The sequence below is a fragment of the Pseudophryne corroboree genome, chromosome 3 (genome assembly GCF_028390025.1).
Source record: "Pseudophryne corroboree isolate aPseCor3 chromosome 3, aPseCor3.hap2, whole genome shotgun sequence".
Taxonomy (NCBI): Eukaryota; Metazoa; Chordata; class Amphibia; order Anura; family Myobatrachidae; genus Pseudophryne; species Pseudophryne corroboree.
In genome coordinates, this window is record NC_086446.1 from 368,367,946 (window position 1) to 368,394,937 (window position 26,992).

A 26,992-nucleotide genomic window follows, 5' to 3' on the forward strand; every position below is an offset into this window, starting at 1 on the left:
GTGTATGATGGACCAGAATCTTCTTCTATATCTCTTTAATGCTTCCCCAAAAATCATCACCTCATGCTGCCCCATCACACTCGAAACACATTTTTTCTGATGTCTGCTCTTAGGTGAGTGTGCTCCTGCCCATTTTCCCCCATGGCTCCTCTTTTTTTAACCCCCATACTATGAATCGCAGAAGCATCCTGCCCTGTGATGGCACCTTCCATGTCTTCAGTTTTGCCATTTCGCAGACTGCTGCCCACAAGTAGCGGCAGTTCAGATTATGAGTTCTTGCAGAAGTGTTCTGTAATTATGCACTGATAGGGCTGTAACACACTCTCCCGCTTTTGCCGGGCGGGAAAAAGCCGGATGGCTTTTTCCCGTGCCGGTATTGTAATTAATAGTGTAAGGGGTAGGGTCCTTTCACACTGCACGGCCCCGGCCCGGCTGCCGGGTTGCAGCCGGAAATATCCACTGGAATGTCCGGCTGCTGGCCCGGGGGGCCGGGCCGTCTTTGAAGGCAGAGAACCGTGTGTGTGAAGGGGAGCTTTCACACACAAGGGTTTTTTTCAAGCCGTGTCTGCTGCTGCGCTTGCACACAGCATCACACATGGCTCAAAGCCGTTGTGTGTGAAAGACCCTGCTGGATGGCAAAAAGCCAGACAAACTTTGTCCGGCTTTTTGCCATCCGGGGAAAACCGAGTAGTATGTTACAGCCCATACTCATCAAGATCCATTGATGTAGATCTCATCCTTCAAATCTGATATGACTAGATGCCAACCTGAGACTGGATTCTTTTTACTTTTATTTGTTCACATACTGTAATTGGCCCTTGTTCTGAACAGAAAATTATCAGAGTGTGGGAACCTTAAATGAAAAGTCCCTGTTAGGCATTGTTTTACAAAACAGACATTCTAGCTCAGGCATTCCCAACCGCGGTCCTCAAGGCACACCAACAGTGCAGGTTTTAGTGATATCCAGGCTTCAGCACAGATGGTTAAATCAAAATAACTGAGCTACTAATTAGGTCATCTGTGCTGAAGCCTGGATATCACTAAAACCTGCACTGTTAGTGTGCCTTGAGGACCGTGGTTGGGAATGCCTGTTCTAGCTGTACAAAATACTAGCTAGTCTTGTACATCCACCTGCCATAAAATCCTAACTTTAATGACTAGCCATTTTGCCATGTACAGTAGCCCAGTGGGTAGCTACTCACAGCTGCAAGGAGCAAACAATAAATTGGCCAGAGGTGGTGAAGAGAACAGCAGTAACACAACAGCGGGACTAAGTCATCATTGCTATGTTTATTCTTATCACCAGAAGCAGCAACACATTGTCAGGCACTATTATGTATGCAAAGTTTAAGTGAAAGTTCCATATGGCTTCAGATATCTTGACATTATTACAAAATGTAGTTAACCATTTGCTATGTCCCAGAGTTCTGCATACTGATTATGTAACAGCAGAAAATGTAATGTATTTTGTTGCAACAGTGTATAAGGGTCAAGGCAACCTCAATCCATGATTTGTTCATGTCCACTTTTTTATTATTGAGGTGTCATGATGTGCTGACAATGGGGGTTATTCAGATCTGATCGCTGCTGTGCATTTCTAGCAGCGGGTGGTCAGATCCAAACTGCGCATGCATATGCACTGCAATGCGCAGGTGCGATGGATGGCTGCAACGGGGATCGTCAGTCAGCAACGCTATTGTGCAAAGGATCCATTTGCACGGGCATTCGCAAGGAGATTGACAGGAAGAGGCCATTTGTGGGTGGCAACTGACCATTTTCAGGGAGTGTCTGGAAAAGCGCAAGAGGGATCAAGCGTTTTCAGGGAGGGTGTCTGACGTCAAATCCGGTCCCAAACGGCCTGATGTGATCGCAGGGGCTAAATAAGTCCTGGGCTGCGCAGAGACTGCACAAAATCAGTTTGTGCAGCTCTGCTACACATGCGATTGCACACTGACACAGCAAATATACACTTCCCCTGTAGGCGGCGACTATCTGAACGCAGGACAGCAAAAGCGCTGTCTAGCGATCAGATCTGAATGACCCATAATGTTACCACTAGCATACACAATTTGCTTTCACTTTAATGTATCAGTGCAGTGCAGGAAATGTTACGTACACTTTGGGTTATAAAGACAAATTTCCATTACACAAGTTGAAAATGGAGGTCCTCGCCAGATGGAATAGCACTTTCAGTATGTTTGCACAGCTGCATAGCAACGAAAAGCCATTAACAAGCATGTCACAGTGCATTACAGGCTGCTGTATCGGATCTACTTACATCCTAGGCAAGAGCAAATCAGTGGGGACTTATGACGGCTATTCGCATCCTTGAAGGCACAAACCATTGCAGTGAGTGTGTACAATGCTACTATGAATCTTATCATCCCTTCCATATTCATCACAGAGAAAGCTTTCATCACAATGCAACACTATAATTGTAATAGTGACAATGATGAGACTGGTGTTGCTGCTTCTCCTGGTAATGATGACACAATGCTGGAGACAATGGTGGTCATTCCGAGTTGATCGCTAGCTGCATTCGTTCGCTGTGCAGCGATGAGGCAAAAAAACGGCACTTCTGCGCATGCGTATGCGGCGCACGCGCGTCGTACTATTACAACAAACAAACAATGTAGTTTCACACAAGGTCTAGCGAAGCTTTTCAGTCGCAATGCTGGCCGCAGAGTGATTGACAGGAAGAGGGCGTTTCTGGGTGTCAACTGACCGTTTTCAGGGAGTGTTTGAAAAAAGACAGGCGTGGCTGGGCGAACGCAGGGCGTGTTCGTGACGTCAAAACAGGAACTGAACAGTCTGAAGTGATCGCAAGCGTAGGTCTGAAGCTACTCTGAAACTGCACAAAATTGTTTTGCAGCCGCTCTGCGATCCTTTCATTCATACTTCTGCTAAGCTAAAATACACTACCAGTGGGAGGCGGCATAACGTTTGCACAGCTGCTAAAAACTGCTAGCGAGCGAACAACTCGGAATGACCACCAGTTTGTGATAAATGGTGGCATGAAACAATGTGATGTAGCCAATTAAACTCTCAAATGAATGCTTAGTTACACATGGTCAGCTATCAATGGAGTGAACTAAGGGGCTAATTCAAGTAGGATCGCAAATCGTGATCCAACCAGAATTTTTGTGATAGTCCCACGGGCGCATGCACAGCGCCTGTACTGCGCATGCAGCCGCACTTTCTGCGGGGGGTCAGCAGAAAATGCATTTGCCTCTGCCTGTCAATCAGGGGACGGGAGGGGGGCGGCAACGCTCCGTTTCCAGGGAGGAGACGGAGCGTTGTGGAGGCAGGGCAACCCATACTATGGGCGGTGTGGCGCGAATGGGGGCATATCAGGGGAGTGGTCATGGCGGTTTCGTGACATCACATGCAGCCGCCGCGACAGGTAAAATGGCGCCGGGACTTCTGCGGCCGCAGCTAGGCTGCGCCAGCAGGAGTCATCTTTAATTTCTGCTGACAAGCAGAAATTGCGAAGCGATCGCAATTTCTGCTTGTCAAAGGGGGGGGGAGGCGGCGGTCAGCATGCTGGGCGGCCCCCAGCATGCGAGCAAAAGGATTGCAAATTCTGCTTATTAGCAGAATTTGCTATCCTTACTGAATTAGCCCCTAAATGTTGGAAATATGGACCATTTTCCATTGACCATTATGCATAGCATAAATATACTTAAAAGACAAGAATATGCCAAACTACAGGTAGTTTAAGTTAAGAAAGAACTCTCACTTCACACCTATAGCAGTACAGACAAAGAAGAAAAGAATAAATGTGTCAGGATGGTAGAACTGGTTGAAATAAAAGGTTGTGGGAAAATAACAGAATTTTGGAAAAGTAAAAACATTTTAAAGAAAGTATGTGATTGTATAAGGGGGGTCATTCCGACCCGATCGCACGCTACGCTTCTTCGCAGCCGTGCGATCGGGTCAGAACTGCGGATGCATGGCGGCCGCATTGCGCATGTGCATCTTTGCCGCAGCGATGCCTCCAACGAAGAAAGCGGTCGCAGCGGCGACCGCAAGAAGATTGACAGGAGGAAGGCGGATCCGGGCGTCAACTTACCGTTTTCGAGGCGTGGAGATCCGAACGCAGGCGTGTGGAGGCATTTGGAGGGCAGATGTCTGACGTCGGTTCCGGGACCTGCAAAGCTGAAGTGATCGCATAGAGTAAGTAAGTCTTACCCTAGACTAGTTCTGCACAAAACTTTTTTGGCATAGCAGGGCTGCACATGCGATCGCAGCCTTGCTATGCAAAAATACACTCCCCCCATAGGCGGCGTCTAGTTGATCGCACTGGCTGCAAAAAGTGGCAGCGCGCGATCAAGTTGGAATGAGGGCCAGTATCCAGCTCACAGCATCAAACTATAAACCCGAACAAAATCAATAGAAAAACAGCATATTAGTATGCACAGGCACGTTATGTGTTGGAAATATGTGTGTACAGGCTTGATAATGTGGCAAAGTTTCAGTACACACCAGCAGATGCCCTAAGGCACAGGTTCTCAAACTCGGTCCTCATGTTTTGCAGGTAATCCAGCAGGAGCACAGGTGTATTAATTACTCACTGACACATTTTAAAAGGTCCACAGGTGGAGCTAATTATTTCACTTGCGATTCTGTGAGGAGACCTCGAAAACATGCACCGTGTGGGGTACTGAGGACCGAGTTTGAGAACCTGTACCCTAAGGCATAGAATGGCCCAATTGATTAACCAGTGTAGTGGTTTATTGAAGGAATAATGGGTACAGCCATACTCACTGTTATGTACACTGGTTGGATGGAGCAGAGTTTGAGTGGAGCAGGGTGTCTTAAAGCTCGACAACCGGTGAGTGTATGTAGCTTGCGGATAACTGTGTAGGATGCGGGAACAATGTCTGGAATGGCAGGTAATTGCAGGACTCACCGGAACTAAGTGGAAGACTACTGTCTCCTTCAGTGGTGCTCTAACACAGTGACAAGATGATACCAAGCATGAGCAGTACTTATGTCAATGACCATCTTGGTACAGGGAATGAAGCCTTCCTGGAGTAACAATATGGAGTCTATGCAGTAGTGCGCTCCTATTTCATCTTTCTGAACTTCTGAAAGTCCATCAGCAACAATCAGAATCAGTAGAGGAGGGAAGGTAACTGCTGGTAGTTTGAGCTATCTTGCAAGTTAGAATGTGTCAGGGATCAGAGACCACTCCTGATTGGATGGCCATTCACGTGCACCACATGCACCTAGTGTTGTTATTTTATATGGTGCAAGACAGTTGGTGCAATTTAGAGGCTATGCCACATATAAAACATTTCATGATTTTGCATTTTAGCATATTTTTTGCACAACATGTTGACTTTTTGCACAACAGCTATGTACCAACAGATTTGTAATGTACTACAAATGGGGACTTAAAGAGGGTCAATCAGGTGCAGTTGCATCTGCGCCCATAGTTGGAAAGTACCAATTTTTGGTACTTTGCTCATGCACAGGCAACGCCGCCATCAATAGGGAATGGCAGATACTTCAGTCCCGTGCCTAGACCGCGAGGAAGCCCAGGTGACAGCAGTGTTGATTGGGACCAGCATGGATGGGTAGCCGCCAGCAGTATTCTGAATATAGCGCTGGCCATGAGCCAATCAGAGCTTACAGACTGGCAGACAATCAGAAGCTGCCACTCATCAGCTCCTGATTGGCTGCTGGCACGCAAGCTCCGATTGGCTCAAGGTCAGCCGCAAATTTGAATTACTGCCGCTGACATGTAACATGTGTAGAGAGATTTAGATCTGGGTGGAGTGTGTTCAAACTAAAATCTAAATTGCAGTATAGAATTTAAGCAGCCAGTATTTACAATGCACAAAAACAATATAACCCACCCAAATCTAAATCTCTCTGCACATGTTACATCTGCCACATCTGCAATGCAGCATGGTTTTACCCAATTGCTCTTTTTTGGTTTGCTAACAAACCTGACTATCCCACATGTACTTTTTTTATTTATTGTATTTGAGTCTACACATTTAAACAGAAGACTTTCCCAAAGAAATCAAAAGGAAAGTACCTTTACTCACTCTACTTTTTTACACTTACAGACCATCAGTAGGTATGATAAAGTTAGGAAATTTGCTTCTGCTGCTCTGCATGAGGTCCACTCCTGCATAGTTCACAATGCCAAATAAGATGGGTGCTGCTCATACTTGCCTACCTGACCCTCTCCATGAGGGAGAAAATGCTCTGTTCCTGGACTTTCCTGGTAATGTATGATTGCCATCACCTGTGGTGAAACGCCTTTCTTATCAATCAACTAGCTCACCACAGGTGATGGCAATCATACATTACCAGGAAAGTCCAGGAACAGAGCATTTTCTCCCTCATGGAGAGGGTCAGGTAGGCAAGTATGGTGCTGCTGTGGCTGGGAATCTGCCAGAGCTCACATTTTGACCATAATAGTGACACAGTCCACTGTGCTGCTCACTAATGGACAGAATGCTGAGCAGTAGCCAAAATGTCAATATGTCTGTCTTCTCTTCCCTAATGGGTAGTCCAATTCACAACCAGACAACCCCAGTGATGACCAGGCCAGCCAACCAAACCATGGGCTCTGGTGGGGGTTATCTCCCTAGTGAAGCCAAAGTAACATATTGAACACAATGGGGGTTGTAGTATCTATGAAGATAGTTTATGTGCATTAGCTAGATGAGGTAGTGTACCTTTAAGAATCTTGCTGCACAGATGAACATATGATCAGGAAGTAGAAGGAGAGAGAAGGAGAAGGAAAGCAGCCATGTGGATTTGATGTCTATCTGTAACCATGCAAATCATACTTGCCTACCTGACCCTCTCCATGAGGGAGAAAATGCTCTGTTCCTGGACTATCCTGGTAATGTATGATTGCCATCACCTGTGGTGAAACACCTTTCTTATCAATTAACTAGCTCACCACAGGTGATGGCAATCATACATTACCAGGAAAGTCCAGGAACAGAGCATTTTCTCCCTCATGGAGAGGGTCAGGTAGGCAAGTATGATGCAAGTATTACTTACCAATAAGAAATAAAATACATAATCTTCATACTGCATGATTCATTGAAATAAAGAGATGTACATCAGGATATAACAACTGGCGACGAGGATAAACTTTTAATTACTTACACCCAGCTACTGTACATCCCTCTTAGTCACCATGGCTGACATGCTAGCATTAATCCCTCAGATTCTGCATACTGATGCCCCTAATGCAGCACAGTTATGGAGAAAATAGATTGCCCAGATTGATCACTATATTGAAGGGATTATAACAAATGCAGGGACTCTCTGACTGCCTATTTTGCTCCAAAATGCAGCCTGTCACATTCAAAATATCTGCTCAGGACAGCTATACAACTGCAAACTGAATCTGTTGATGCATACATTACTAGATAACGAATTCTTGGCAAAACTTGTCAGTTCCATGATGTAGAGGATGAAATTAAGCAGCAGCTAATCGCATATGGCCATGCTTGCCTACCTGCCCCTCTCCGTGAGGGAGAAAATGCTCTGTTCCTGGACTTTCCTGGTAATGTATGATTGCCATCACCTGTGGTGAGCTAGGTAATTGATAAGAAAGGTGTTTCACCACAGGTGATGGCAATCATACATTACCAGGAAAGTCCAGGAACAGAGCATTCTCTCCCTCATGGAGAGGGTCAGGTAGGCAAGTATGCATATGGCACATGTGGAAAGTTGCGCAGACGTGCTCTTAAATCTGAAATGACGCTGACTGAGCTGCAGCAATATGCTAGTAGTTTAGAACTTTCAGAGACACATGCTAAAGACATGGAGAGGGGCATGACCCAGCTGCAAGTGTGCAATAAATTACACACTGACACCAGTACCATTCTGGAGACAGGGAAATCTAGATCATGTTACAGGTGTGGACGCTCCTATCCACATTTAGGAGACTGTCCTGCCACAGGTAAAATTTGCACTGCATGTGGCAAAATTAATCACTTACCCTCTGTAAATCTAAGGAAATCACGTCTACACCTAGACAATCTTCACAACAGTTTAAATCCAGGCAAAAGACCGTGCGTTGTATGGATCAACATTCTACATTGGATCTGCCTGCAGAATCACCTGATAGTGATGACAAGTCAGAAGGATTTATCTACGTGATTCATCAAGTTGGAAAAAACAAGGTCAGTCCAAAAACTGCCAACACTCTAGAACACACTTCTGTTGACTTTCTCATAGATTCCGGTGCTTCTGTAAATATAATGGATGCTACCAGTTTCAAGAAGCTGCATGGCTTTTACATATTACAAAAGCTGTATTTTATGTCACTAAGTATGCAAGAGGTAATCTTTTGGAACTGGATACTGCATCAGAGTTGGGTCTTATACAAATTGTGGCACACTACTGTCTTACATGACCCTCCCAATCTCACTCCTGTCCTACATGACCCAAAACCACTACGAAGTGATGTGGATGTTTTACTACAGGAGTATGATCATCTTTTGCATGGCATTGGAAAACTTAAAGACTATCAAGTTCATCTTCACATTGATCACTCAGTTATCCCAATTGCTCAAGAACATCGGCGTATTCCTATCAACATAAGGAAGCAAGTGGAAGAAGAAATACAGGCCCTTGAAGACTTAGATATAATTGAAAAGGTATCTGGTCCAATACCATAGGTATCCCCTATTGTGGTAGTGCCCAAACCAGGTCAACCAAATGCAGTGAGAATATGTGTTGATATGCGTCGTCCTAACATTGTCATTAAAAGAGAGCACCATATAACTCCTACTATGGATGATATCATACATCAACTCACAGGTGCAAGTTTCTTTTCGAAACAGGATTTAACTAAAGGTTATCATCAACTGGAACTTGATGAAGAGTCACGGCAAATAACAACATTCTCAACTCATGTTGGGTTACAACGATACAAATGGCTGTCATTTGGAATTGTATCTGCAGCAGAGGTGTTTCAAAATGCTATCCGTCAGGTCATACAGTCAGTTCCAAATGCCATCAATTACAGTGATGATATCCTGGTTTTTGGAGCAACACACCAGGAACATGATGAAGCTCTGCGTCAAGTGTTGCAGTCTCTTCAAGCCAAAAATGTAACACTGAATAAAGATAAATGTGTCTTTCTTCAACAGAAGCTCAAATTTTTGGGGCATATCTTTTCTCAAGATGGAGTTAGTCCTGGTCCACAAAAAGTCCAGGCTATCTCAAATATGTCCACACCTGATAATGCTGGTGAGGTCAAGTCATTTCTTGACTAACTATTGCTCCCAATTCATTCCAAATTACGCTACTCTGACTGCCCCACTTAGGGAACGCACAAAGAAAAATGCTAAATTCCTATGGCCTTCCTCTCAGTCACAAGCATTTGATGACATAAAACGATGTCTGCAGGATAGTGTCACAATGTCATATTACAACACTGATTGGAAAACAGAACTTATTGTGGATGCCAGTCTTGTGGGGCTCAGAGCTATCGTGACTCAGATGAATACGCATGGGGATCATCATATTGTAGAATGTGCAAGTCGCAGTTTGACAGAGGTGGAAAAACGTTACTCTCAACCAGAAAGGGAAGCTCTTGCAGTAGTCTGGGGTTGTGAACACTTTAATCTCTATCTATACCTCAGAATGTAAGCTCTCATGAGCAGGGCCCTCTTCCCTCATGTGCTTATCCTTTTCGTACTTTAATTTTTTGGCCACCTTGGAACTTATCTCTATGTCATTTACTTATGTAGTTATGCTTAGTTACCCTGTACTTGTCCTGTATTATCTTCAACTGTACTGTTTTTCTGTTTTGATTATGTGCATATGTACTCTGTAATTGGGCGCTGCGAAACCCTTGTGGCGCCATATAAATAAAGGATAATAATAATAATACGGCATTGACTTTACCATCCAGACTGATCATCAAGCCCTAGTGACACTTTAAGGAAAGCCAAAATCAAAACAACCAGCTAGAATACAGCGATGGGGCTTACGTTTGCAGGCATACAATTTCTCCATCATTCATAGAGCTGGTGCTGACAATCCCTCAGATTACATGTCCAGACATCCCCTGCCTTCTGACATATCGCAGTCTACTTCAGTGGAGGAGTATGTGAACTTTATTATTAACAATTCAATTCCTGATTCACTTATTAGTGCCAACATCAAAGAGGCTTCTTCCTTCGATAAAGTTTTGTCAGCCGTAAAATACTGCATTATTTCCAATGATTGGTGACTGGGACAGTTTTTATTTTCAACTGATGAGGAACAAGACTTCCGAACACTTCATAAACATTGTCAAGAACTTACTGTACATGATGATTCAATCATTCTCAGAGGTGACAAAATTGTTATTCTAGCTGTTTTGAGAAAGAGGGTAATTGATATTGCCCATGCCAGTCATTTAGGAATTGTAAAGACCAAACAACTTTTATGTGAAAAGGTATGGTTCCCCTCCATGGAGCAACTTGTTGAATCGGAAATCCGTAACTGTATGACATGCATCCTTCTTTCTACGCAAACTAGCAGTGAACCATTGCGGATGACTAATCTATCTGACAATGTCTGGGAAAATGTTGATATTGATTTTATGGGCCATTATACAATGGTAAATACGTACTAGTGGCTGTGGTTGAATATTCAAGGTATCCTGTTCTTGAAATATTATCTTCATCGTCTGCCACATCTGTCTTACCAGCGTTGGATAGAATATTTACTACTTATGGAATTCCATGAGCAATAAAAACTGATAATGGTCCGCCATTTCAAAGTGATGATTTCAGCAAATTCATGAAACATTTTTGAATTCGACATCAAAAAATCACTCCCCTGTGGCCACAGGCTAATGGTCTTGTTGAACGTTTCATGCGTAATCTGGGAAAGCAAATAAAGATTTGTAAAGTATCCCGAATTCCAATTCAACAATCTCTAAATCAATTTCTCAGACAATATCGCTCAGTGCCTCATTCCACAACAAATGTCCCTCCTCAGACATTAATGTTTCAAAGAAAAGTAATCAGATCCACTCTTCCGGAAATCCATTTGACTCCTTCATCTAGAGATCATCTGGTTAGACAGAAGGACTCTGCCAATAAACAAAAGGCTAAACAATATGCAGACCAGAAAAGGAGAGCTATTGCTTTGGACTTACTTTGGACTCTCTGGTGAAACAAAAAGTAGTACGTAAGGACATGACTGCTTTTCACCCAAGTCCACTGACTGTAGTGAAAAGGAAAGGAACAATGGTTGTTGCAGGAAATGACCATCACACTGTGACAAGGAATGTGTCCCATTTCAAGGAGATATTCCCATCCTTATCTTCTGATGCACCAAGTCAAGATGATGTCAACACAACACCTATAACATCCTCAGCACCAAGTGATTCTATCGTGTCTGTTCCTTTGAGTGAAGGATCATATACTTAGACGAAAGCAGGCAGAGTCATTAAACCTCCTACACGGCTTATTGAGCAGATCTGACTTTCATCTTATAGCTCATAATTTGTTGTTCAAAAATCTTTTCCAGTTTAATGTGTATTGTATATTGTGGGTTAATGTTCATGCTCAAATTCAGTCAGCATATTATTATATGTTTAATTGGTTGAACGTAAAATCAATTTTATGTGTTTCAAAGAAATATATTTATTTACATATATAAAAGGAATGGGGAGATGTAGTATCTATGAAGATAGTTTATGTGCATTAGCTAGATGAGGTAGTGTACCTTTAAGAATCTTGCTGCACAGATGAACATCATAGTTGCCTACCTTGCTGCACCATCCTCCGGGAGGCTGCAGCGTGATAGGCTAATGGGGGCGTGTCTGGCAGTGATGTGGGCAGTCCAGTGGCATGGCCAACGGGGAAATCGAGCGGTCCGAGGGCGTGGCACCATAGTTGTGTCATAGCCCCGCCCCCACTAGACAGTGCAGAGAAAACAGGCACTGTACAGCAGGGGGCGGAGCTACGATGATGCAAATCGCATCATCATATCCCCCTCGGATTGCCCACTTGTTCTCTGCTGTGGTTGGCCAAGGGGGAGTGCGGGGGCTGCCAGGAAAAGCGGGAAACTTGCCCACCTTTCCGGGGGGGCTGGAAGGCCACCCGATTTTTGGGAGCCTCCTTGCCTTTCCGGGAGGGTAGGCAAGTATGATGAACATGTAATCAGGAAGTAGAAGGAGAGAGAAGGAGAAGGAGAGCAGCCATGTGGATTTGATGTCTATCTGTAACCATGCACGTATTACTTACCAATAAGAAATAAAATACATAATCTTCATACTGCATGATTCATTGAAATAAAGAGATGTACATCAGGATATAACATGGGTTCTCTATCTAGCGACAATAATGGCAGCATGGATGGTGTAATGGTTAGCATTTCTGCCTCAGAGTGCTGACATCATGGGTTCCATTCCCACCATGGCCCTAACTGTGTGGTGTTTGCATATTCTCCCCATGCTTGCATAGATTTCCTCCGGTTTCCCCCAACAATCTAAAAATATTAGAGATGTGCACCGGACACTTTTCGGGTTTTGTGTTTTGGTTTTGGATTCGGTTCCGCGATCGTGTTTTGGATTCGGACGCGTTTTTACAAAACCTCCCTGAAAATTTCTGTCGGATTAGAATGCGTTTTGGATTCGGGTGTTGTTGTTTTTTTTTAAAAAAACTCAAAAACAGCTTAAATCATAGAATTTGGGGGTAATTTTGATCCCATAGTATTATTAACCTCAATAACCATAATTTCCACTCATTTCCAGTCTATTCTGAACTCCTCACACCTCACAATATTATTTTTAGTCCTAAAATTTGCACTGAGGTCGCTGGATGACTAAGCTAAGCGACCCAATTAGGCGGCACAAACACCTGTCCCATCTAGGAGTGGCACTGCAGTTTCAGACAGGATGGCACTTAAAAAAAATGGTACCCAAACAGCACATGATGCAAAGATAAATAAAAAAAAAGAGGTGCAAGATGGAATTGTCCTTGGGCCCTCCCACCCACCCTTATGTTGTATAAACAGGACATGCACACTTTAACAAACCCATCATTTCAGCGACAGGGTCTGCTACACGACTGTGGCTGAAATGACTGGTTGGCTAGGGCCCCCACCAAAAAAGAAGCAATCAATCTCTCCTTGCACAAACTGGCTCTACAGAGGCAAGATGTCCACCTCATCCTCATCCCCCGATTCCTCACCCTGTGTGCATCCTCCTCCTTACAGAGTATTAATTCGTCCCCACTGGAATCCACCATCACAGGTCCCTGTGTACTTTCTGGAGGCAATTGCTGGTAAATGTCTCCACGGAGGAATTGATTATAATTTATTTTGAAGAACATCATCTTCTCCACATTTTCTGGAAGTAACCTCCTACGCCGATCGCTGACAAGGTGACCGGCTGCACTAAACACTCTTTCGGAGTACACACTGGATGGGGGGTAACTTAGGTAAAATAAAGCCAGTTTGTGCAAGGGCCTCCGAATTGCCTCTTTTTCCTGCCAGTATACATACGGACTGACTGACATGCCTACAGTGATGCTGTTACTCATATAATCCTCCACCATTCTTTCAATGGTGACAGAATTATATGCAGTGACAGTAGACGACATGTCAGTAATCGTTGGCAGGTCCTTCAGTCCGGACCAGATGTCAGCACTTGCTCCTGACTGCCCTGCATCACCGCCAGCGGGTGGTTTTGGAAATGTTATCCTTTTCCTCGCAGCTCCAGTGGCGGTAGAAAATGAAGGAGGAGCTGTTGGCGGGTCACGTTCCGCTTGACGTGACAATTGTCTCACCTGCAGGTCTTTGAACATCTGCAGACTTGTGTCTGCTGGAAAGAGAGATACAACGTAGGTTTTAAATCTAGGATCGAGCACGGTGGCCAAAATGTAGTGCTCTGATTTCAACAGATTGACCACCCGTGAATCCTGGTTAAGCGAATGAAGGGCTCCATCCACAAGTCCCACATGCCTAACGGAATCGCTCCTTTTTAGCTCCTCCTTCAATCTCTCCAGCTGCTTCTGCAAAAGCCTGATGAGGGTAATGACCTGACTTAGGCTGGCAGTGTCTGAACTGACTTCACGTGTGGCAATTTCAAAGGGTTGGAGAACCTTGCACAACATGGAAATCATTCTCCACTGCACTTGAGTCAGGTGCATTCCCCCTCCTTTGCCTATATCGTAGGCAGATGTATAGGCTTGAATAGCCTTTTGCTGCTCCTCCATCCTCTGAAGCATATAGAGGGTTGAATTCCACCCCATTACCACCTCTTGCTTCAGCTGATGGCAGGGCATGTTCATGAGTGTTTGCTGGCGCTCCAGTCTTCGGCACGCGGTGGCTAAATGCCGAAAGTGGCCCGCAATTCTTTGGGCCACCGACAGCTTCTCCTGCACGCCCCTGTCGTTTTTCAGAAAATTCTGCACCAACAAATTAATTGTATGTGCAAAACAAGGGACGTGCAGGAATTTGCCCACATGTAATGCACGCACAATATTGGTGGCGTTGTCCGATATCACAAATCCCCAGGAGAGTCCAATTGGGGTAAGCCAATCTGCGATGATGTTCCTCAGTTTCCGTAAGAGGTTGTCAGCTGTGTGCCTCTTATGGAAAGCGGTGATACAAAGCGTAGCCTGCCTAGGAACGAGTTGGCATTTGCGAGATGCTGCTACTGGTGCCGCCGCTGTTGTTGCTGCGGGAGGCAATACATCTACCCAGTGGGCTGTCACAGTCATATAGTCCTTAGTCTGCCCTGCTCCACTTGTCCACATGTCCGTGGTTAAGTGGACATTGGGTACAACTGCATTTTTTAGGACACTGAGGACACTTTTTCTGACGTCTGTGTACATTCTTGGTATCGCCTGCCTAAAGAAGTGTAACCTAGATGGGATTTGGTACCGGGTACACACTACCTCAAGCAATTCTCTAACTCCCTGTGAACTAATGGTGGATACCAGATGCACGTCTAACACCAACATAGTTGTCAAGGCCTGAGTTATCCGCTTTGCAACAGGATGACTGCTGTGATATTTCATCTTCCTCGCAAAGGACTGTTGGACAGTCAATTGCTTACTGGAAGTAGTACAAGTGGTCTTCCTACTTCCCCTCTGGGATGACGATCGACTCCCAGCAGCAACAACAGCAGCGCCAGCAGCAGTAGGCGTTACACTCAAGGATCCATCAGAGGAATCCCAGTTAGGAGAGGACTCGTCAGACTTGCCAGTGACATGGCCTGCAGGACTATTGGCGTTCCTGTCTAAGGAGGAAATTGACATTGAGGGAGTTTGTGGTGTGGTTTGCAGGAGCTTGGGTGCAAGAGGAATAAGGGATTTAGTTGTCAGTGGACTGCTTCCACTGTCACCCAAAGTTTTTGAACTTGTCAATGACTTCTGATGAATGCACTCCAGGTGACATATAAGGCAGGATGTTCCTAGGTGGTTAACGTCCTTACCTCTACTTATTACAGCTTGAAAAAGGCAACACATGGCTTGACACCTGTTGTCCGCATTTCTGTTTAAATAATTCCACACTGAAGAGGTGATTTTTTTTTTGTAATTTGACCAGGCATGTCAATGTCCTTATTCATCCCACGGACAACAGGTGTCTCCTCGGGTGCCTGACTTAAACAAACCACTTCACCATCAGACTCCTCTTTGTCAATTTCCTCCTCAGCGCCAGCAACATCCATATCCTCATCCTGGTGTACTTCAACAGTGACATCTTCAATTTGAATATCAGGAACTGGACTGTGGGTGCTCTTTCCAGCATTTGCAGGGGGCGTGCGAATGGTGGAAGGAGCCACCTCTTCCCGTCCAGTGTTGGGAAGGTCAGGCTTCGCAACCGACACAATTGGACTCTCCTTGGGGATTTGTGATTTAGAAGAACGCACAGTTCTTTGCTGTGCTCTTGCCAGCTTAACTCTTTTCATTTTTCTAGCGGGAGAATGAGTACTTCCATCATCGTGTGAAGCTGTACCACTAGTCATGAGGAACATAGGAGAGGGCCTTAGCCATTCCTTGCCACTCCATGTTGTAAATGGCATATTGGTAAGTTTACGCTTCTCCTCAGACGATTTTAATTTAGATTTTTGGGTCATTTTACTGAACTTTTGCTTTTTGGATTTTACATGCTCTCTACTATGACATTGGGCATCGGCCTTGGCAGATGACATTGATGGCATTTCATCATCTCTGCCATGACTAGTGGCAGCAGCTTCAGCACTAGGTGGAAGTGGATCTTGATCTTTCCCTATTTTACCCTCCAAATTTTTGTTCTCAATTTTTTAATGTGTGGAATTATATGCCAGTAATATATCTGGAATTAGACGGTAGTAATGTCTGGAATTAGATACCACTAGATAGATACAGTGTCGGACTGGGGTATGAAGGGCCCACCAGGGAAATACGATCACAGGGGCCCACTAAGGGGTGTTGCCACATGTTGGAAGGGGTGTGGCCACATGACAAGAGAGGAGTGGCAAGCCATTATAGGCGCCACCTAGCATTGTATATAAATAAAAAGAGCTCTACCTCGCTGCCAACTTCAGGCTGTTGTGTATGTGCCTGGGTTACACCAGGAGAGAGCAGTAGTATATGTGCCTGGGTTACACCAGTAGAGTGAAAGATACACATAATGGGCCTAATTCAGAGTTGATCACAGCAGCAAATTAGTTAGCAATTGGGCAAAACCATGTGCACTGCAGGTGGGGCAGATGTTACATGTGCAGAGAGAGTTATATTTGGGTGGGGTGTGTTCAAAATGAAATCTAAATTGCAGTGTAAAAATAAAGCAGCCAGTATTTACCCTGCACAGAAACACTATAACCCACCCAAATCTCACTCTCTCTCTGCACATGTTACATCTGCCTCACCTGCAGTGCACATGGATTTGCCCAATTGCTAACAAATTTGCTGCTGCGATCAACTTTGAATTACCCCCAATGACCCCAGTAGTGCCAGATACACATAATGACCCCAGTAGTGCCAGATACACAGATGCCTCCAGTAGTGCAGTGCCAGATATACAGATGCCCCCAGCAGTGCCAGATATACAGATGCCCCCAGCAGTGCCAGATACACAGATGCCCACAGTAGTGCCAGATACAAAGATGCCCCCAGTAGTGCCATGCCAGATACACGGATGCCGCCAGTAGTGCCAGATACACGGATGCCCCCAGTAGTGCCAGATACATGGATGCTCCGAGCAGTGCCAGATACACGGATGCCCCGAGCAGTGCCAGATACACGGATGTCCCGAGCAGTGCCAGATACACAGATGCCCTGAGCAGTGCCAGATACACAGATGCCCCGAGCAGTGCCAGATACAAGGATTCCCCCAGCAGTGCCAGATACAAGGATAACCCCAGCAGTGCCAGATACAAGGATTCCCCCAGCAGTGCCAGATACACAGATAATGCCCCACAGTGCTGCTTACCGCCACCGTGCCTGTGTCTGAGGCCTCTGACTCTGCCTCACACAGTCACCGCCGCTGTCTGGGCTCTGCTGCTTTATCTGAGGTCCGGGGTGAAGAGCGCAGTGCGCGCCTCTTCCCCCTCAGTGGCGGAACTTGTGAGTGGTGAGCCCAGGTTTAAAAATATGCTTTGGGCCCTCCTCTGCCCCACCCCACGTTAATAATATGCCACATAGCAGTGGGTGACAGAGCAATGTAGGTAGTGAAGGGGAAAGGCAAAGGGTGACAAGGCAAGGTAGAGAGTGACAGGAAGAGTCAGAGGAGGACAGGGAAAGACAGAGGGTGACAGGGAAAGGCAAAATGTGAGGGGGAGAGGCAAAGGGTAATGGGCAGAGGGTGACAAGGCGAGGTAGAGAGTGATGGGGAGAGGCTGTGGGGGACATGGAGAGAGTGACAGGGAGAGACAGTTGGTGACAGCCGAGGGTGACATGGAGTGATGGGAAGAAGCTGTGGAGGACAAGGAGTGGCAGAGGTTGACGATGAGTGGGTGACAGGGAGAGACAGAGGGTGACAGGGAGAGGTAGAGAGTGATGGGGAGAGGCTGTGGGGATGAGGAGGCAGTGACGGGCAGAGGGTGATGGTTAGAGACAGAGAGTGACAGGGTGAGGTAGAGAGTGATGGGAAAAGGCTGCAGGGGAAGAGGAGAGGGTGATGGGGAGAGGCAGTTAGTGACAGGCAGAGGGTGACAGTGTGAGGTAGAGAGCGATGGGGAGAGGCTGTGGGGGATGGGGAGTGGCAGAGATTGACGATGACAGAGAAAGGCAGTTGGTGACAGCAGAGGGTGACAGGGAGAGCTAGAGAGTAATGGGGAGAGCCTGTTGGACATGAGAAGAGGGTGAAGGGAAAACGATGACAGGCAGGGGTGACAGAGAGTGGGTAAAAGGGAGAAACTGTGGGTAACTGGGAGAAGGTGATGGGTAAAGGGTGATGGGTAAAGGCAGAGGGTGACAGAGAGTAGGTTAAAGGGAGAGGCTGTGGGTGACTGAGAGAGAGAGAAAGAGGGTGACGGGGACAGTCGGAGGCAGAGTGTGGCAGGCAGTGGAGACAAATATAGGCCCTCATTCCGAGTCGTTCGCTCGTTCTTTTTTTTTCGCATCGCAGTGAAAATCAGCTTAGAGCGCATGCGCAATGTTCGCACTGCGACTGCGCTAAGTAATTCTGCTATGAAGAAAGGATTTTTACTCACGGCTTTTTGTTCGCACCGGCGAACGTAGTGTGATTGACAGGAAATGGGTGTTACTGGGCGGAAACACGGCGTTTTATGGGCGTGTGGCTGAAAACGCTACCGTTTCCGGAAAAAACGCAGGAGTGGCCGGAGAAACGGGGGAGTGTCTGGGCGAACGCTGGGAGTGTTTGTGACGTCAAACCAGGAACGACAAGCACTGAACTGATCGCACAGGCAGAGTAAGTCTGGAGCTACTCTAAAACTGCTAAGTTTTTTTTGTTCGCAATATTGCGTAAACTTCGTTCGCACTTTTAAGATGCTAAGATACACTCCCAGTAGGCGTAGACTAAGCGTGTGTAACTCTGCTAAATTCGCCTTGCGACCGATCAACTCGGAATGAGGGCCATAATTCAATTTACTTACCACCTACTGTACCACTGTAGAACATCAGCATGTGGAGGGCAGTTCCTCATTGGGGTTTCGCACCGTGGAACGAGATCGTGATGTTCAATCCCCACCACCGGCAGCAAGAGAGGAGGCAGTCTATTAGAGAGGAAGGAAGAGTCAGGAAGGGTTGAGGGGAGGAGGATGGAAAAAGAGAGCCGGGGCCCTAGTACATAATATATTTGCAGCTCAATTTAATTTAATTTAATTTTATTTAATCTTAGATTTTTAGCTCAGCAAGCCCATTTCCACCCCTGGCCCGGCAGTGCTTATGTGTCCACGCTGCAGCATATCACAAAAATATAGATCTTGTGTATAACAGAGACCTCATGCCACGTGCCAGTGTGTGATATGCTGCAGCATGGACACACAAGCACAGCCAGGTCAGGGGTGGATATGGGCTGGCTGAGCTGTATAAAAATCTAAGCTTAAATTAAATTCAATTAAATTGAGCTGCATCAGCTCTGTGTCTTTTTTCCCCTACCTGGCAGCCATAGACGTGGGCTGCATATTTTATTAGGTTGTGCACCAATAGAGAATCTGTATAGCACCACCCCTCGCCACATTTCTTTAATATTAAAGGGGGTCATTCAGAGTTGTTCGCTCAGTAAATTTTTTCGCATCGCAGCGATTTTCCGCTTAGTGCGCATGCGAAATGTCCGCAGTGCGACTGCGCCAAGTAAATTTGCTATGTAGTTAGGAATTTTACTCACGGCTTTTTCATCGTTCTGGTGATCGTAGTGTGATTGACAGGAAGTGGGTGTTACTGGGCGGAAACTGGCCGTTTTATGGGTGTGTGCGAAAAAACGCTACCGTTTCTGGGAAAAACGCGGGAGTGGCTGGAGAAACGGAGGAGTGTCTGGCCGAACGCTGGGTGTGTTTGTGACGTCAAACCAGGAACGACAAGCACTGAACTGATCGCAGATGCCGAGTAAGTCTGGAGCAACTCAGAAACTGCTAAGAGAGGTGTATTCGCAATATTGCGAAAACGTTGTTCGCAATTTTAAGCTGCTAAGATTCACTCCCAGTAGGCGGCGGCTTAGCGTGAGTAAATCTGCTAAAAGCAGCTTGCGAGCGAACAACTCGGAATGACCCCCAATATCTTCATACAATCATATACAGTACAAATAATATGTCCTCAGCTTTACATATGCCCTTAAATTCAAGGAAGGTTCATACATTTAAAGTACAGTCCTCAGACCCTAGTGACAGGCTAACAGCCAGGTGTCTGCTGCTGTGCCTCCGTCCATTGAAGTGAGTCATCAGTCTGCCCTAAGTCACCCCAACCTGCGGCCCTGCTGACAGAGATACTGACCCTGGTGACCCATTCCTGTCTATTTCTCATGCTCCTCACTTGGAAAAGTAGGAGGTAGAAAATTTGCTGCACTGTGATGACATCGTAGGGGGGTGGAGCGTCTGCCCTACTCCTCCCTTCATCATCCACCCACTGTCCGCATGTCACCCCACCCCCCGCATAACCCTGAGTGCTAGCTGCTGCATGCTTGCAACCTATGGCCCTCATTCCGAGTTGATCGCTCGCTAGCTGCTTTTAGCAGCAATGCAAACGCTAAGCCGCCGCCCCCTGGGAGTGTATCTTAGCTTAGCAGAAGTGCGAACGAAAGGATAGCAGAACTGCTCGAAAATATTTTCGAGCAGTTTCTGAGTAGACCTACTCCTACCTTGCGATCACTGCAGACAGTTTGGTTCACAAACAGGTCCTGCGTTCGGCCAGCCACTCCCCCGTTTCCCCAGGCACGCCTGCGTTTTCATCTGACACGCCTGCGTTTTTTAGCACACTCCCGGAAAATGGGCAGTTACCTCCTAGAAACGCCACGACGTGGCGCTCCCTGATTGGCTGAAGGGACCCTCTTTGACAGGAGTCAGGGGGGGGTCCCACCAGACGGGGAAAGGGGTCCCATGTGTAAACATGGGACCCCTTTCAGTGCGTGGATCGGGTATGCGGTTTGCTTTTTTGCCAAGTACGTGGATTATTAAAAAAGGACACCACACAGTGGATTTAGGTGAGTATAATTTTATTTTCAGGTACCCTGGAATCGTCGTCGAGACGTGGGCCGAGTAGGCATCTGAACATAGGTAAGTATGTGTGTGTCGGAATGTATGTAATAAAGTTGTACTTTCAAGGTGTGTGTGTCCTGTTTTTATTTGGGTATTTTTTTGCAGAAGAACTATAGGTACCAGCGGGCCCGTTTAACCCCCGCATGCTGGTACTTGTGGTTCCCCAAGTACCAGCTTGCGGGGGAGGCTTGCAGGGACTTGTAGTTCTTGTGCAAAAAACAATATTCTTTTATTTTACACTTGGATATCAGCCCCCCATCCGCAGCCCATGGATGGGGGGGACAGCCTCGGGCTTCACCCCTGGCCCTTGAGTGGCTGGAGGGGGGGACCCCTTGATTTAAGGGGTCCCCACTCCTCCAGGGTACCCGGCCAGGGGTGACTAATTAGTGATTTAATGCCAGGGCCGTAGGGACCTATATAAAAGTGTCCCCCGGCTGTGGCATTATCTCTCTGACTAGTGGAGCCCGGTGCTAGTTCAAAAAATACGGGGGACCCCTACGCTTTTTGTCCCCCATATTTTTTGCACCAGGACCCCTGTCAATTTTTCCCCCATATTTTTTCAACCAGGACCGGCTCAAAGAGCCCGTGGCTGGTTATGCTTAGGAGGGGGGACCCCACGCAATTTCCCCCCCCCAGTTTTTACAGTAAACAGACCCTTTCCCATAGATAACCATGCACAGATCTCACTGATCCGTGCATGATTATCCAAACTCGCCTGGAAAAAGCAGGTCTATTTTTTGCTGCTTAATTTAACGAATCGCAAAAAAATACACCCGCATTTGAGCACTCAGAGACTAACACCCAAATACGAATTAATAGTGAATAGTACCCGTATTGTATGAAATAACAGCCACATTTGACAGATGGTCTATTCATTCGTATTTCTGAACTTTGCAAATCAAACCATTACGAATAGCCCAAACACTGCCGAGATTTGTGCTTAGTGAATTCCCGTGTTGGGACTTAGAAAAAAAAACACAAATCGGACAAACTCGGATTTTTAGTAAATATTGGCCCTTGTCCTAACCCTTCAGACTCATAGCTGCTGCCATACCGCACTCTAAGCAGTGCTGCCATAGAATATGATGGCAGATAAGAACCATCTTGGCCCATTTAGTCTGCCCTTTAAACATGAGTTTATTATATAATCTACTAAACACGCCTTAGGGCTGATTTTGCATATATCACACATCAGTGGCGCATTCCCTGCATAAATCATACTGTGCATATCTTAGACATGATCCACACGAAAGCACCCACTAACCTCACCCTGCTGCGGGCACTGGAGCATACAAGTTCCTGAACGAAGGTGCATGGAGATGACCACGACATGCCAGCCACCAGCTGGGAATGGTGCAACACACATAGCAGGGGCACACAGCCCCCCATAGCAAGGGCACACAGTCCTTCCCCCCCCACACACACATGGGCACACAGCCCCCACAGCTGTGTCACACAGTCACCCCACACACGCACATGGGCACACAGCCCCCACAGTAGTGGCACACAGTCCCCCCCACGCACATGGACACACAGCCCCCACAGTAGTGGCACATAGTCCCCCACACACACACACGCACATGGGCACACTGCCCCCACAGTAGTGGCACACAGTCCCCCCCACGGACATGGCCACACAGCCCCCACAGTAGTGGCACACAGTCCCCCCCACGGACATGGCCACACAGCCCCCACAGTAGTGGCACACAGCCCCCCCCCCACGCACACAGCCCCCAGCAGTGGCACACAGTCAACACACACGCACACAGCCCCCACAGCAGTCCCTCCCAAACACACACACATGCACAGCCCCTACAGCAGTGGTACACAGTCCTCCCCCCACACACACACACATATGCACATGGGCACACAGCCCCCACACGCACACAGCCCCCACAGCAGTCCCTCCCACACACACACACACAGCCCCTACAGCAGTGGTACACAGTCCCCCACACACACACACACACACACATGCACATGGGCACACAGCCCCCACACGCACACAGCCCCCACAGCAGTCCCTCTCACACACACACACACACGAGCACTGCCCCTACAGCAGTCCCTCCCACACACACACACAGCCCTCACAGCAGTGGCACACAGTGCCTCCCCCCCCAACACACACAAACACGGGCACACAGCCCCCACAGCAGCGGCACATAGTCCTCCCCCCCTCATGGGCACACAGCCCCCCCACACACGCACGACCCTCCCAGCAGTGGCACACAGCCAATGCCCACAGGGTTCTGATTCCCACAGGGAGGAGGGGAACAGGGCAGCAGCTCACTTACATACAGAGGAGAAGAGAGGGCCGGCACGGCAGATATCTTCAGCGATGCTGGCAGCGTTAGTTACGTGGATACCAGGGGGGCGGCTGCTGCGGAGGAAAATTGTTGTGACTGCCTTCCTTTCCTCCCAGAAACAGAGCGGTGGAAGGCGAAATGTAGGAAAGGGGAGGAGCTAAGATGAGAGGGAAGAGCAGCCCCTCCTCCCTCTCCAGGAGACTCCGAGGCCGAGCCTGAACTGCTGCGCTAAGCTGCTGATACGGACAGCATCAGCAGCAGCTTAGTAGCGCAGCGTTACTGAGAGTGGTACTGGCGGCACGAAGCCCCACCCTCACACAAAAGAGGGCGTGGCTAATACGCGGCAGGGCCTACCGGTGTGTTCACCAGCTCCCCGGTGGCCCAGTCCGAGCCTGGATAGATACCAGATACCACTATGACTGGAATGATGATGACCTATGCACAGTGACAGGACACTACCACAGCACCCTACATCAGCAAGATGCAGCACAAGACACTGTACTAGTATTAGTAATGTACTGAAGTATTACTGAGCACCACAATGCAGCACAAGACAATGAGCAGTGATACTGAGCACTGATGGTGATAATATTGAGAACTGACACTGAGCAGCAAGATGCAGCACAAGACACTGGACTAGTATATTAGTAATGTACTGAAGTATTACTGAGCACCACAATGCAGCACAAGACAATGAGCAGTGATACTGAGCACTGATGATGATAATACTGAGAACTGACACTGAGCAGCAAGATGCAGCACAAGACTATAGGCGTGCGCAGGGGGGGGTGCCTGGTGCGCACAGGCACCCCCTAATGTCTGGCACCCCGATCTCACATGCCTGATGCAGCGATCGCCGAGCAGGCTGATTACTGTCCCCTCTGTGTTGCACCCTGTCAGGACTGCATTACTGACCAGACACCTGGGTTAATCAAGGGTGCCACTGCCACCGGCTTTCAAGCTCCCGGCTCCACCTCCATGTACAAAAACAGCGTGATGTAACGTGATGACATCATGCTGCTCGCACACGCCCACCCACCACATGCCCACCTCTCTCCTTCCATTCTGTGCCAACGCCAGCCACTGATGAGCAGCTTGCAGCCAGCGTTTAATACTGGCAGGTGGTCGGCAGCAGCATTGAGACGTCACTCTTTTTTCCAGGAGCAGCAGTACTAGTCTGTGACTGTCAGTGTCAGTGACTGACTTGTAAGTAAGCTGTTGCAGCTTGCAGGGGAAAGTGAGGGGGAGCCAGACCAGGCTGAGGAGGAGCAGTGTAATTGCAGTGAGTGCCATCAGGGGTGTTTGTTTGGTGCACACCACAACATCTGACAATGTATCTGCTTTATTAGGATTGGTACAAGGGTGGATATTTTATATTGCGTTGACCATCAATAGATGGTGCTAGACACGCACCTCCAACAGTGCACCCCCTAATAAAATGTGCTGCGCACGCCTATGCACAAGACATTGGACTAGTATATTAGTAATGTACTGTAGAGAGACACTGTACTTGTATTACTGAGCAGCAATAAGTAAGCACTGATACTGAGCACTGATATGAGATTTGCCACTGAGAGAACGTAGCCACGTTCTCTCTGCTCTCTCCACAATGCACGAGTGAAAATGGCAGCGACGTGCGGCTCTTTATATGGAATCCGAATCTCGCGAGAATCCGACAGCGGGATGATGACGTTTTCCCTCGTTCGGGTTTTCCGAGTCAGGCAGGAACAACCGAGCCTGCCTCGGACCCGTGTAAACCACGTGGAGTTCGGGGGGTTCGGTTCTCGAAGAACCGAACCCGCTCATCTCTAAAAAATATACTGGTAGGTTACTTGGCTCACAACAAAAAAATAACCCTGGTGTGTATATGTTTAATATATACTGTAGATTGTAAGCTCCACTGGGGCAGGGACTGATGTAAATGGCCAAATATTCTCTGTAAAGTGCTGCAGAATAGGTGTGCGCTATAATAATAACTGGTAATAATAAATAAAATGTCACACACTGATCAGTCCCCAGTGATCCTAACATCACAAACTGAGCACAGTGAAGGATAATTTCCCTAAATGCACTATTGTCACAGATAGCGTAGTGGAGCATATCCCTAGAGATACTAATGTCACAGACTGATCACAGTGGGCGATATTTCCCCAAATACACTGATGTCACAGACAGCACAGTTGGGGTTATTTCCCTAGTGATGCTGATGTCACAGACTGAGCAGCACAGTAGAGATTATCATCCTAGTGACGCATGTCACAGAATGAGCACCGTGGGAGTTATCTCTCTAATCACACTGATGTCACAGACTGAGCACAGTGGAGGTTATGTACATGGTAATGCTGATGTCACAGACTGAGCACAGTGGAGGTTATGTACATGGTAATGCTGATGTCACAGACTGAGCATAGTGGAGGTTATGTACATGGTAATGCTGATGTCACAGACTGAGCACAGTGGAGGTTATGTACATGGTAATGCTGATGTCACAGACTGAGCACGGTGGAGGTTGTGTACATAGTAATGCTGATGTCACAGACTGAGCACGGTGGAGGTTATGCATGGTAATGCTGATGTCACAGACTGAGCACAGTGGAGGTTATGTACATGGTAATGCTGATGTTACAGACTGAGCACAGTGGAGGGTGTGTATATAGTAATGCTGATGTCACAGACTGAGCACGGTGGAGGTTATGTACATGGTAATGCTGATGTCACAGACTGAGCACAGTGGAGGTTATGTACATGGTAATGCTGATGTCACAGACTGAGCACAGTGGAGGTTATGTACGTAGTAATGCTGATGTCACAGACTGAGCACAGTGGAGGTTATGTACATGGTAATGCTGATGTTACAGACTGAGCACAGTGGAGGTTATGTACAGTACATAGTAATGCTGATGTCACAGACTGAGCACACTGGAGGTTATGTACATAGTAATGCTGATGTCACAGACTGAGCACATGGAGGTTGTGTACATAGTAATGCTGATGTCACAGACTGAGCACAGTGGAGGTTATGTACAGTACATAGTAATGCTGATGTCACAGACTGAGCACACTGGAAGTTATGTACATAGTAATGTTGATGTCACAGACTGAGCACATGGAGGTTATGTACAGTACATAGTAATGCTGATGTCACAGACTGAGCACACTGGAGGTTATGTACATAGTAATGTTGATGTCACAGACTGAGCACATGGAGGTTATGTACATAGTAATGCTGATGTCACAGACTGAGCACAGTGGAGTTTATGTACATAGTAATGCTGAAGTCACAGACTGAGCACGGTGGAGGTTATGTACATGGTAATGCTGATGTCACAGACTGAGCACACTGGATGTTATGTACATGGTAATGCTGATGTTACAGACTGAGCACAGTGGAGGTTATGTACAGTACATAGTAATGCTGATGTCACAGACTGAGCACACTGGAGGTTATCTACATAGTAATGCTGATGTCACAGACTGAGCACACTGGAGGTTATCTACATAGTAATGCTGATGTCACAGACTGAGCACATGGAGGTTGTGTACATAGTAA